Source organism: Cupressus sempervirens, chromosome 6 (genome assembly GCF_028749045.1).
Source record: "Cupressus sempervirens isolate cs-2001-9-10 chromosome 6, ASM2874904v1, whole genome shotgun sequence".
Taxonomy (NCBI): domain Eukaryota; kingdom Viridiplantae; phylum Streptophyta; class Pinopsida; order Cupressales; family Cupressaceae; genus Cupressus; species Cupressus sempervirens.
Genome location: NC_143123.1, coordinates 249,128,866 through 249,138,928, shown reverse-complemented (window position 1 = coordinate 249,138,928; position 10,063 = coordinate 249,128,866).

The window sequence follows — 10,063 nt, the reverse complement described above, 5'->3', positions numbered from 1 at the left end:
GATAGGAAAAATACAAGTGGATGAGCATTATTGTTAGGTAAAAGGCTAGTTACTTGGACTAGCAAGAAACAAACATGCACATCTCAGTCCACTGCAGAAGCAAAATATGTGGCAGCAACAATCAATTACAAAAACATTGTGTGGCTCAAACAATAAAAAGGAATGAAAGAAGAGGTAACCAAATGTGTGATACTGTATTGTGATAATACAAGTGCTATAAACATATCCAAGAATCTAGTAATGCATGCAAAAACCAAGCATATTGCAATCAAGTATCACTATGTCAAAGAATTGGTGGAAGACAAACAAGTGAAGATGGAGTACATTCACACAAAGGAACAAATTGTAGATATCTTCACCAAACCATTGCCCAAGGATACTTATGAATATCTTAGAGGCAAGTTGGGGGTAAAGCCCCCAATTCAAGTAGTCTAAGGCAACAAAGAAGCTGCCTTGCATCAACAAGAGTAGATCATTGAAATATCAGAAGAATGATGTAGAGGATGACACAAGAACATAAATTCTAGATCAGTCACAAGCATAGTGATAGAGGAAAAAGACATAATATGCAAAGCTTACACCAAGCATGTTTAAGATGCTACACCTTTGGCATTTATGTCAAAGAGGGAGATTTATGAGAAACTGATCAATGAAAGGTAAGAGGGAGATGTATGAGAATGTATGAGATCAGTAGTTGACCAAAAAAAAAGAGAGATGAAAGAGGGAGATTCAGAAGAGACAAGAAATTGATCAGCAAGTAGCTATGAAGGATCAGGAATATAGAGTAAGCATGTAGCAATCAAGAGGGAGAAGCAGAACAAAGGATTCAATTTGTATTAGCAAAAGAAGGAGACATGATACAAAAAGGAAGCTATGTAATGACAAATTTTTTTTGTTTGGTATATAATTTTGGTGGTAACTAAGATCAGCTCGATCAATTGATTAGTTTAGTTTGCCATCAATGCCAAAGAGGGAAATTGTTGAAAATGATTGAAAAGATCATGAATGAAGAATGATGGAACTGGTAAAGAATGTTTTCAATCATTTTTTTTCATTGATGTCAAACTTGCTACTTGCAAGATTGACAATTTCTTAAGTGATCCAAATACTATCAATTGGTTGATTGAAAAGGAGGAGGCAATCAATAAGATGTAACTAGAGCACGTAGAGAAAGGTTGAAGTTATGATGTTGTAATGAAGTATAAGGATCAGCTAAGCCATTGATGAAATAGTGTATTGATGACATACTCTAAGACATAGGGAATGGACACACTAAGACACATCAAAGATGTAAGGTCTAACTAATTCATTTATAAAACTTGACTAAGTTCATTTGTGAGTGTTGAGAAAGCTAGTTAAAGCCGAGCAAGTCCAACTTCAGTATGTGCCGAGCAATCCTTCGAGTGTCGAGTAAAATAGAAGGTTCTGAGCATTAGTAAATGTAGTAGAAGCTGAGTAACATAGAAGGTGCTGAGCATCAGTAAATGTAGTAGCAGCTGAGTAACATAGAAGATGTTGAGCATCAGTAAATGTAGTAGAAGCCGAGTAACACAAAAGGTTTTGAGCATCAGTAAATGTAGTAGAAGCCAAGTAACATAGAAGGTTTTGAGCATTAGTAAACCAATGATGTGGAGTTGTTGCATTATTGATAAGACAAAAAGATTCCCCAGATCAGTAATGATAAGTTTGTTACATTGAATTTTGTGAATTAGTTGGATGATAAGGATGATGAGTAGATGTCACTGAATTTCATGGAATCCATGCAAACCAGTTTTGAGCGAATATTGATGGACTTATCATGAAGTTTCTGGAAGAAACAATTTGGAGGGAAAACAATATTGTTCTTTCAGATCAAATTAAATTGATGAATGGGAAGATTTGAGCAGGAAATGAAGAACATAACTTCTTTATAAGGAGTTACAGGTCAAAGATCAAGAGTGTGTGAGGGAGTTGGTCATAAGTGTGGTCGTGTGAAGAAGCCAAGAGAAGGCTAGTGTGAAGTTTCAAGAAGAGGACACAATGAGGAGTAAGAATAGAGCATCAAGACTCTGAGTTGATCAAGTGACCATAGAGTGCATTGGCATAATGAGTGGAAGAACTCGAGGAGACAGATCTTGAAGGGTGAACAAGTTGTCAACACTGCGAAGAAGAAAAGCCAAGAAAAGAAAAGAATTGAAGAGTGATTTGAAATCTGCAAGGTTAGAGTTGCAATCTTTATCTGGTCAAAACCTTTCTAATACTTTCTTACCATTGTATTAGACATTGAAATCCTACATTGCTAGGTTAGCGTAATAGCTAGGTGGATAAGCCTCAAAAAAAGGATAGAAGATCCCTAGGAGAAGGATAAGAGATCCTCAGGAGAAGGATAGGAGATCCTTAGAGAGGGATAAAATATTCTTTTGAGAAGGTGACTGTAAATCCCATGGACTTGGGTGGGCCTAATAGCTCTATGTAAATCTTTTAACAAGGTGGCATTCTAAGTTGAATGTTCTTAAGTCCTCTATCAGGGCACACTTCTAACAGGGTGTAGAAATCCTTTAATAGGGTAGGCCTTTAACAGGGAAAACAATCATAAGTGGTTGAAATCTATTGCATAGTAATTTTGTGGGTGTCATCCCCACCCTAGTTTTATCTTCTTATTCTTGGAAGGTTTTTGGATCACCAAAAGCCATTGTGTTATGGGGTGATGCATGTTTACTTTTCATGATTGTTTAATGTTTATTTGCATGCATGATAATTTCAATTATATGCCATTAAGGATTTGGCAAGAAAGTAAAAAGGCTAGTACTTCTTATTCACCCCTATTTTATTAAAAAATTTGTATTGGACATTATTGGACGTTTAATAACTGATTCACCCCCCCTTTCAATTATTCTAAAATAATTCTAGGAAAAATCACCAATGTAGCTAGTTACTATTTTTCACTCTTCTGAAGTGAGCTTTGTTAAGAGCCAACCCTATTAAAGGTTACAAAATACACTATTAGGTGTGACCCTATTAAAGGATTTAATCACCTTGTTAGGAGTGGCCTTGCAAGAGGTCTTAAAACAATTCAATGGAATTGCTACCTTGTTAGAGGATTTATAATTGGCTGTTAAACCAACTCTATTAATAGATTTTTAGATCACTACTACAATGGTTAGAGAGTAACAATAAAATGACTTGATTGTGATGTAATTGAATTGCTAATTCCAAATCTCTTTTCTTCTTAAATTTGATTCTTCCTGATTGAATATTACTTTTCTGCTCCACAAGGGTACCTGCTTATCCTTCAAGTTTGCTCGCTCTCTTTTCTTTTCAATTCAATCAACACTTGCACAAACACTAGAAATTTCAACTGAACCTTTTATTTATACCTTTCAAATTTTCAAGTCAGTCCAAATTCAAATGACAATAGCCAATATTCATCATTATAGTTAGCTAGAATCAATACATAAAGTAATTAAGCTTGATATGTCAAAATAAGAAAAATCCTTCGTAAGCTGACCCTACTCGATAGAAACTAACTTTGGTATGATTTCTTGTGTTAACCAATAGAAGCTTGGTTAACACTATGAACTTACAGAAATCCTTTGGCATCAGAGTGAACTCAGTGAATACTAACTTTGTCCAACTTTCCCTTTGTTAACCAAGTGAGCTCGGTTAACACTCTTTTCTGACTAAATTCCTTCGATGCCTGAGTGAGCTTGATAGAAATTGTCATCTATTTAGAGTAAACCTATGAATGCTCAATAGACAAGGAAAACTATCTTCACTAATAAAATGAGCTTGGTTAGCATTGTCTATCAATTGATATGACATTTGTGTAACATCAAAGACAACACACAATTAATCAATTGTATCCAACAATCTCCCTCTTTAGCATTGATGGCAACACAACATGTCATAGCATAATGAAATTTTGAGAATAAGATTTCTTTTGACAAAAAGTTTCTCCCTCTTTGATTTTACAAAATAACTTCTTCTTTATGTTGTATTCTCTCTTTGTGAAGGAGTTGCATAGCTTCTTTTCGAACTTCTCCCTCTACAAAATTTCAAAAAGATAAAGATATGACAGTAAACTTCTCCCTCTTTAACAACACATGCCAAAGAAAACATATGCCAAATTTGTATCAATGTACCTTGAGTATTGATTCATATGCAATATTCTCTTGATTATGCTACGTAAAATTGATCTTTAACTTGGTTCTTGTTGATGCATCACTAAGCTTTATTTAGTAAGCTTCAGATAGGGGAATGACCCCTAGCTTACCTCTTAGATACAAGAATGCATCCTTAGGTAATGGCTTGGTGAATATGTCTACAATTTTTTCTTTTGTATGGATATATTCCAACTTGATTTCTTTGTCCTACATCAATTCTCTAACAAAGTGATATTTTATAGCAATGTGCTTTGTTTTGGAATGCATCACTGGGTTCTTTGATATGTTAATTGCGTTGGTGTTATCACAATACATGATTACTAGCTCTTTGATTTAAAACTTCATTCCTTCCATTAATTATTTGAACCAAACAATTGTTAGAACAATTCATTGCTACTACTACATACTTTTCTTTTGTCATGGATTGGGATGTGCAGTTTTGCTTCTTGCTTGTCCAAGATACCAGCCTTTTACAGACAGAAAGCTCCACCACTAGTGCTTTTTCTATCATCAAGATTTCCTTCCTAATCAGCATTAGTAAATACCTTTAGGTCTAGGTTTCCTCCAAGTTTGTACCATAAACCATAGTCTTCAATACCTTTTAGATATCTCAATATTATTTTGATTGCCATCATGTGATTTTCTCTAGGTTTAGCTGAGAATCCTGCCACTATCCCAACTACTAAGGCAATATTAGTTCTTCTATAAACTACATACTATAATTTTCCAATCATTGATCTTTATAATGTCTGATCTACTTCTTTAGAGTCATCATCTTTGGTAAGCTTGAGTCTAGTACACATAGGGGTACCAACTGGTTTTGAATCTTCCATTACAAACTTCTTGAGTATCTCCTTTATATACTTGAATTGAGTGATATAAATACCATTTTTGTTTTGTTGTATTTGCAATCCAACAAAGAATTTTATTTCACCAAACATGGACATCTCAAACTCTTTGTTCATTTGTTCTAAAAATGCTTTACATAGGTCATCATTTCCTGTAAATAGAGTATTGTCCATAAATATCTCTGCCAACACAATTTTGTTATCTGGTCCTTCCTTGATGTACAGACTATTGTTATCATTTGTTCTTTCAAAATGAATATGTATCAAGTAATTATGAAGTCTTTCGTACTAGGCTCTAGAGGCTTGTTTGAGACCATATAGTGCTTTGTGTAATTTATAGTCCATGTCCCTTCTATCAGGATCAACAAAACCTCCTGGATATTAATGTAGACTTCTTCATCAAGAATTCCATTCAGGAATGTAGATTTAACATTGATTTTATATACCTTGAATCCTCTATGAGCCACATATGCAAGTAGGGTACTAACACCATCTAATATTGCAATAGGAGCAAAAGTCTCACCATAATCAATTCCTTCTTCTTGAGAATAACCTTTACACACTAATCTAGCTTTATTTCTTGATACTTTTCCATCTTCATTTAGCTTATTTATGAATACCCATTTTGTTCCAATCACATTTTTATCTTTAGGCCTAGGAACAAGAGTCCAAATTTTTTTTTTTCTATCTGTTTTATTTCTTCATTTATTGCCTCAATCCAACTTTCATTTTCTAGAGCATCCTTAATACTTCTAGGTTCAAAATCAGCAAGTAAACATGTACCTTTTTAATTTGCTTCTTGTCATAGTACCTTCTAATTTATCTCCAATTTTTTGATCAAGTATATGATGCCTTCTGACATACTTGGCCAATATAGGTTCTTTTCCTTTTGAATGAATTACACTATCTTCATTTTGAATTTTAGTTTCAGGCTCGAGTCATTCAGATTTGGTAGGCATTGACTTAGTAGCTTTAGAATGTGACTCAGGTCCCTATGACTCAGTTTGTACTTCTTGCAACTTGGTAGCTATGGAAGACTCAGGAGGTGAAGTCTCCTTATTGTTAGATATGCTTGGCAATGTATCAAGTTTGAAGCAAACAAATCTTTTGTAATCTTTTGGTTCATTTTTGTTTTCTTCTTTAGTCTTTTTTGCAAAATCGTCAATTCTCACATGTGCATTTTCTATGATTTTATGAGTGGATAGATCCAAACATTTATATGCCTTACTTCTGTAGGAATATCCTAAGAATATATCTTCATCACATTTCACATCAAATTTTCCTTTTCTAGACTCTTTCAAGATATAACATTTATTGCCAAATACTTTCAGGTAGCTTACATTGGGTTTGTAGCCATACCATAATTCATAGGGAGTTTTATCTAAGTCTTTCTTCAACTTTACTCAGTTCAAGGTATGAATTGTAGTGCTGATGGCTTCCTTCTAGTATTTGATAGCAACATTATTTTCAATCATTAGAGTCCTTGCACAATCCATGATGGATCTATTTCTTCTTTTAGCTATTCCATTATGCTCAAGAGTGCCAGGGGGGATACTTGCCTTTTGATTCCTCTTTCAATGCAAAAATTATTGAATTCATTGGAGATGAATTCACCACCTTTGTCTGATCTTAAGTATTTCAATCTTTTTCCTATTTCTTTCTCTACTCTTGCCAGATACCATTTGAATTTTTCAAATGCTTCTAACTTATCTCTAAGATACATAACAATCATCATTCTAGAGTAGTCATCAACAAAAAGAATAAAGAATTTTTCTCCACTATAACTTAATATTCCAATAGGTCCACATAAGTTAGTATGCACAATTTCCAACACATCTTTAGATTCATAGTTTTTTGCTCTTAAAACTAGTTTTTCCCATTTTTCCAATCTGACAAGTTTTGCATAAACCAACATCTAGTTTCTTTAAACTAGGGATACCTCTTAGTTTTATGAATTTTCTTATCTTGACCATATTATCAAAGTTTACATGACATAGTCTTCTATGCCATAACCAACTTTCTTCCATTTGAGCAATAAAATATTAGCAATCACCAAGATCAAGATAAAATAGGTTACCTCTTGTTTGTTTGCCTGATCCAATCAAATTCCCTTTGTCATCTAGCAGTCTTGCCTTGCCATGCATGAATTCTACCTTGAATCCAATGTTGATTAGTTGTGCCACACTTAGTAGGTTATGTTTTAGTCCTGCAACCCAATAGGCATTGTCACATACAAATTCATTGGTTAATGAGATGCGACCTTTCCCTTTTATGCAACAAGGTTCATTATTTCCAAACCTTACACTACATCCATCATAGTGCTCAAAGTGTTCAAATTTTGTTTTGTCTCCAATCATATGATGTGAACATCCACTATCTATGATCCATGTATCATTTTTACTAACATGAGAGGTAAGTGCCATGTTATCTTCTTCTTCATCAAATTCATATTTTATAGCAATCCCCACTATTTCATCTTTACTGTTATCAAAATCTTTAGCCATAAAACAAGTCTACTTGCCTTTGTCTTTGAAGGATTTGTGACTTTTGGATTCCTTCTTGCCTTTGTACTTGTGGCTCTTCTTTTCATCCTTTCTTTATCTTTTTGGGCACCTGATAGCAATATGACACATTTCTTCACATGAAAAGTAGATTAAAAGAACTTTACCTTTGTACTTTCCTCTGGCTCTAGAATATTTCTTTGCATGTAAAGCTTCAACAACTTCAAGATCACTATCATAACTTTCCTTTTTTTCCTCTTCACTTTCTAACTAATTGTCCTTTATTTTCTTTTCTTTTTCTTTGAGTGAAATTTTAGCTTCAAATGCAGACTCGACATTTTTGGAAGCTAGAACATAATTGTCAAAGTTATCTAGCTCAAAAGCTATCAATCTTCCTACCAAGGCATCCAAACTTAACTTGTAATTTGGGTCACATCTCTTTTCTTGAATACAAAATACATTAATTGCATAGATAGGAAGCAATGTTCTAAGATCTTTACTTACAATAGTTTCTTCTTTGATTTCTCCTCCATATGCTCTAATTGCACTAACAATGGCCTTGATTCTTTCCACATATTTCACAACATTTTCATCTTCTCTCTTTCTCATTTGATCAAACTATCATCTAAGGCTTTCTTCTTTGGCTCTCCTTACATTATCATCACCATAATAGATATCCTTTACCTTGTTCCACATATAAAAAGTAGTTTTATTGTCTTTTATTTCGTCAAATTCATCATAGTTGAGAGAAGATGCAATATCAATCATCATGATGTAATGATTATTTTTCTTAGCAAGATCTCCAAAAAATAATGTATGAGTAGGAGTTTTGTATTCTTCATCAAGGTATTTGTAGCTTGAATCACTAATGGTGGCTAGATGAAGTCTTGTGAGTTGCTACCATGCTGAAAAGTTGTCTCTATTTAGCTTTGGAATCTCTCTCTTGTAAGACATCCTGATCTTTAGCTTTGGTCCTTGAAACCTTTCCTATAAGCACCAAAAGTTTTGGTACCAATTATTGAAAATATAGAAGGACTAACTGAGAGGTAGGGGGGTGAATTAGTTACCACTAAAATAAATCCTAGATCCCTTAGATGTCAACAATAAAATTTAGACTAATAAAACATATTGCTACTAATGCTTGATAAACAAAAGGAATTTTTGTAACTTGGTAAATGCATAGTGAATTACTTTTAGCAAATCTTAAAATATTATTAGTAATTAACTTGCAAGCATAAGAGAAATAACATGAACACATGAGACACCAGGATTTAATGTGGAACCCCAATTTGGGAAAAACAACCAATGTAACTAGTTAAGAGCCAACCTTGTTAAAGGCTACAAAACACACTATTAGGTGTGACCCTGTTAGAGGATTTAATTACCTTGCTAGGAGTGGCCTTACAAGAGATCTTAAAATAATTCAATATAATTGCCACCTTCTTAGAGGATTTACAACTGGCTATTAAACCAACTCTGTTCAAAGATTTTTAGATCACTACTACAATGGTTAGAGAGTAATAATGAAATGACCTGATTGTGATGCAAATAAATTGTTGAGTCTATATCTCTTTTCTACTTAAACTTGATCCTTCCTAATCAAATATTAATTTTTTGCTCCACAAGGATACTTTCTTATCCTTCAAGTTTTCTCACTCTCTTTTATTTTCAATTTAATCAACACTTACACACACACTAGAAATCTCAACTTGACCTTTTATTTATACCTTTCATATTGTCAAGTCAGCCCAAATTCAAATTACAATAACTAATATTCATTATCATAGTCAGATAGAATCAATAAATAAAGTAATTAAGCTTCATATGTCAAAATAAGAAAAATCCTTCGTAAGTTGACCCTACTTAGTAGAAACTAACTTTGGAATGATTTCCCTTATTAACCAACATAAGCTCGATTAACACAGCGAACTTGTAGAAATCCTTTGGCAACCAAGTGAACTTGGTGAATACTAACTCTGTCCAACTTTCCCTTCATTAACCAAGTGAGCTCAATTAACACTCTTTTCTACCTAAATTCCTTTGATGTCTGAGTGAGCTCGGTAGACACTATCATCTATTCAGAGTAAACCTATGAACACTTGGTAGACAAGGAAAACTATCTTCACTGACCAAGTCAGCTTGGTAAGCACAGTCTATCAATTAATATGACATTTGTGTAACATCAAAGACAACACACAATTAATCAATTGTATTCAACACCTTGAGGCTTTCCCAATTAATTATAATAGGACCTCATTAAGATATTACAATCTTTTTACAATTACACAACACTTTCAACTCACAGTCTTTGCAACTTCTCACATGTTTAACTTCTAATCTTGTGCACTCATTGATATCATCACCGAGATGTCTTCTATCACTATTTAACTATACTCATCATGATTCTATCCCGATTAAGAGCTACAATCTAACCATTAGAAACCATTTATTAGGTACTCCGTCTACACACTATCCTATGTAATTCTTGAATAACGCTTGTATTTCTTTGACTCTCTATATGCACAATTTTTCACTTCATTAGGATATAATGTAGAATATGTTCTCAACTGTG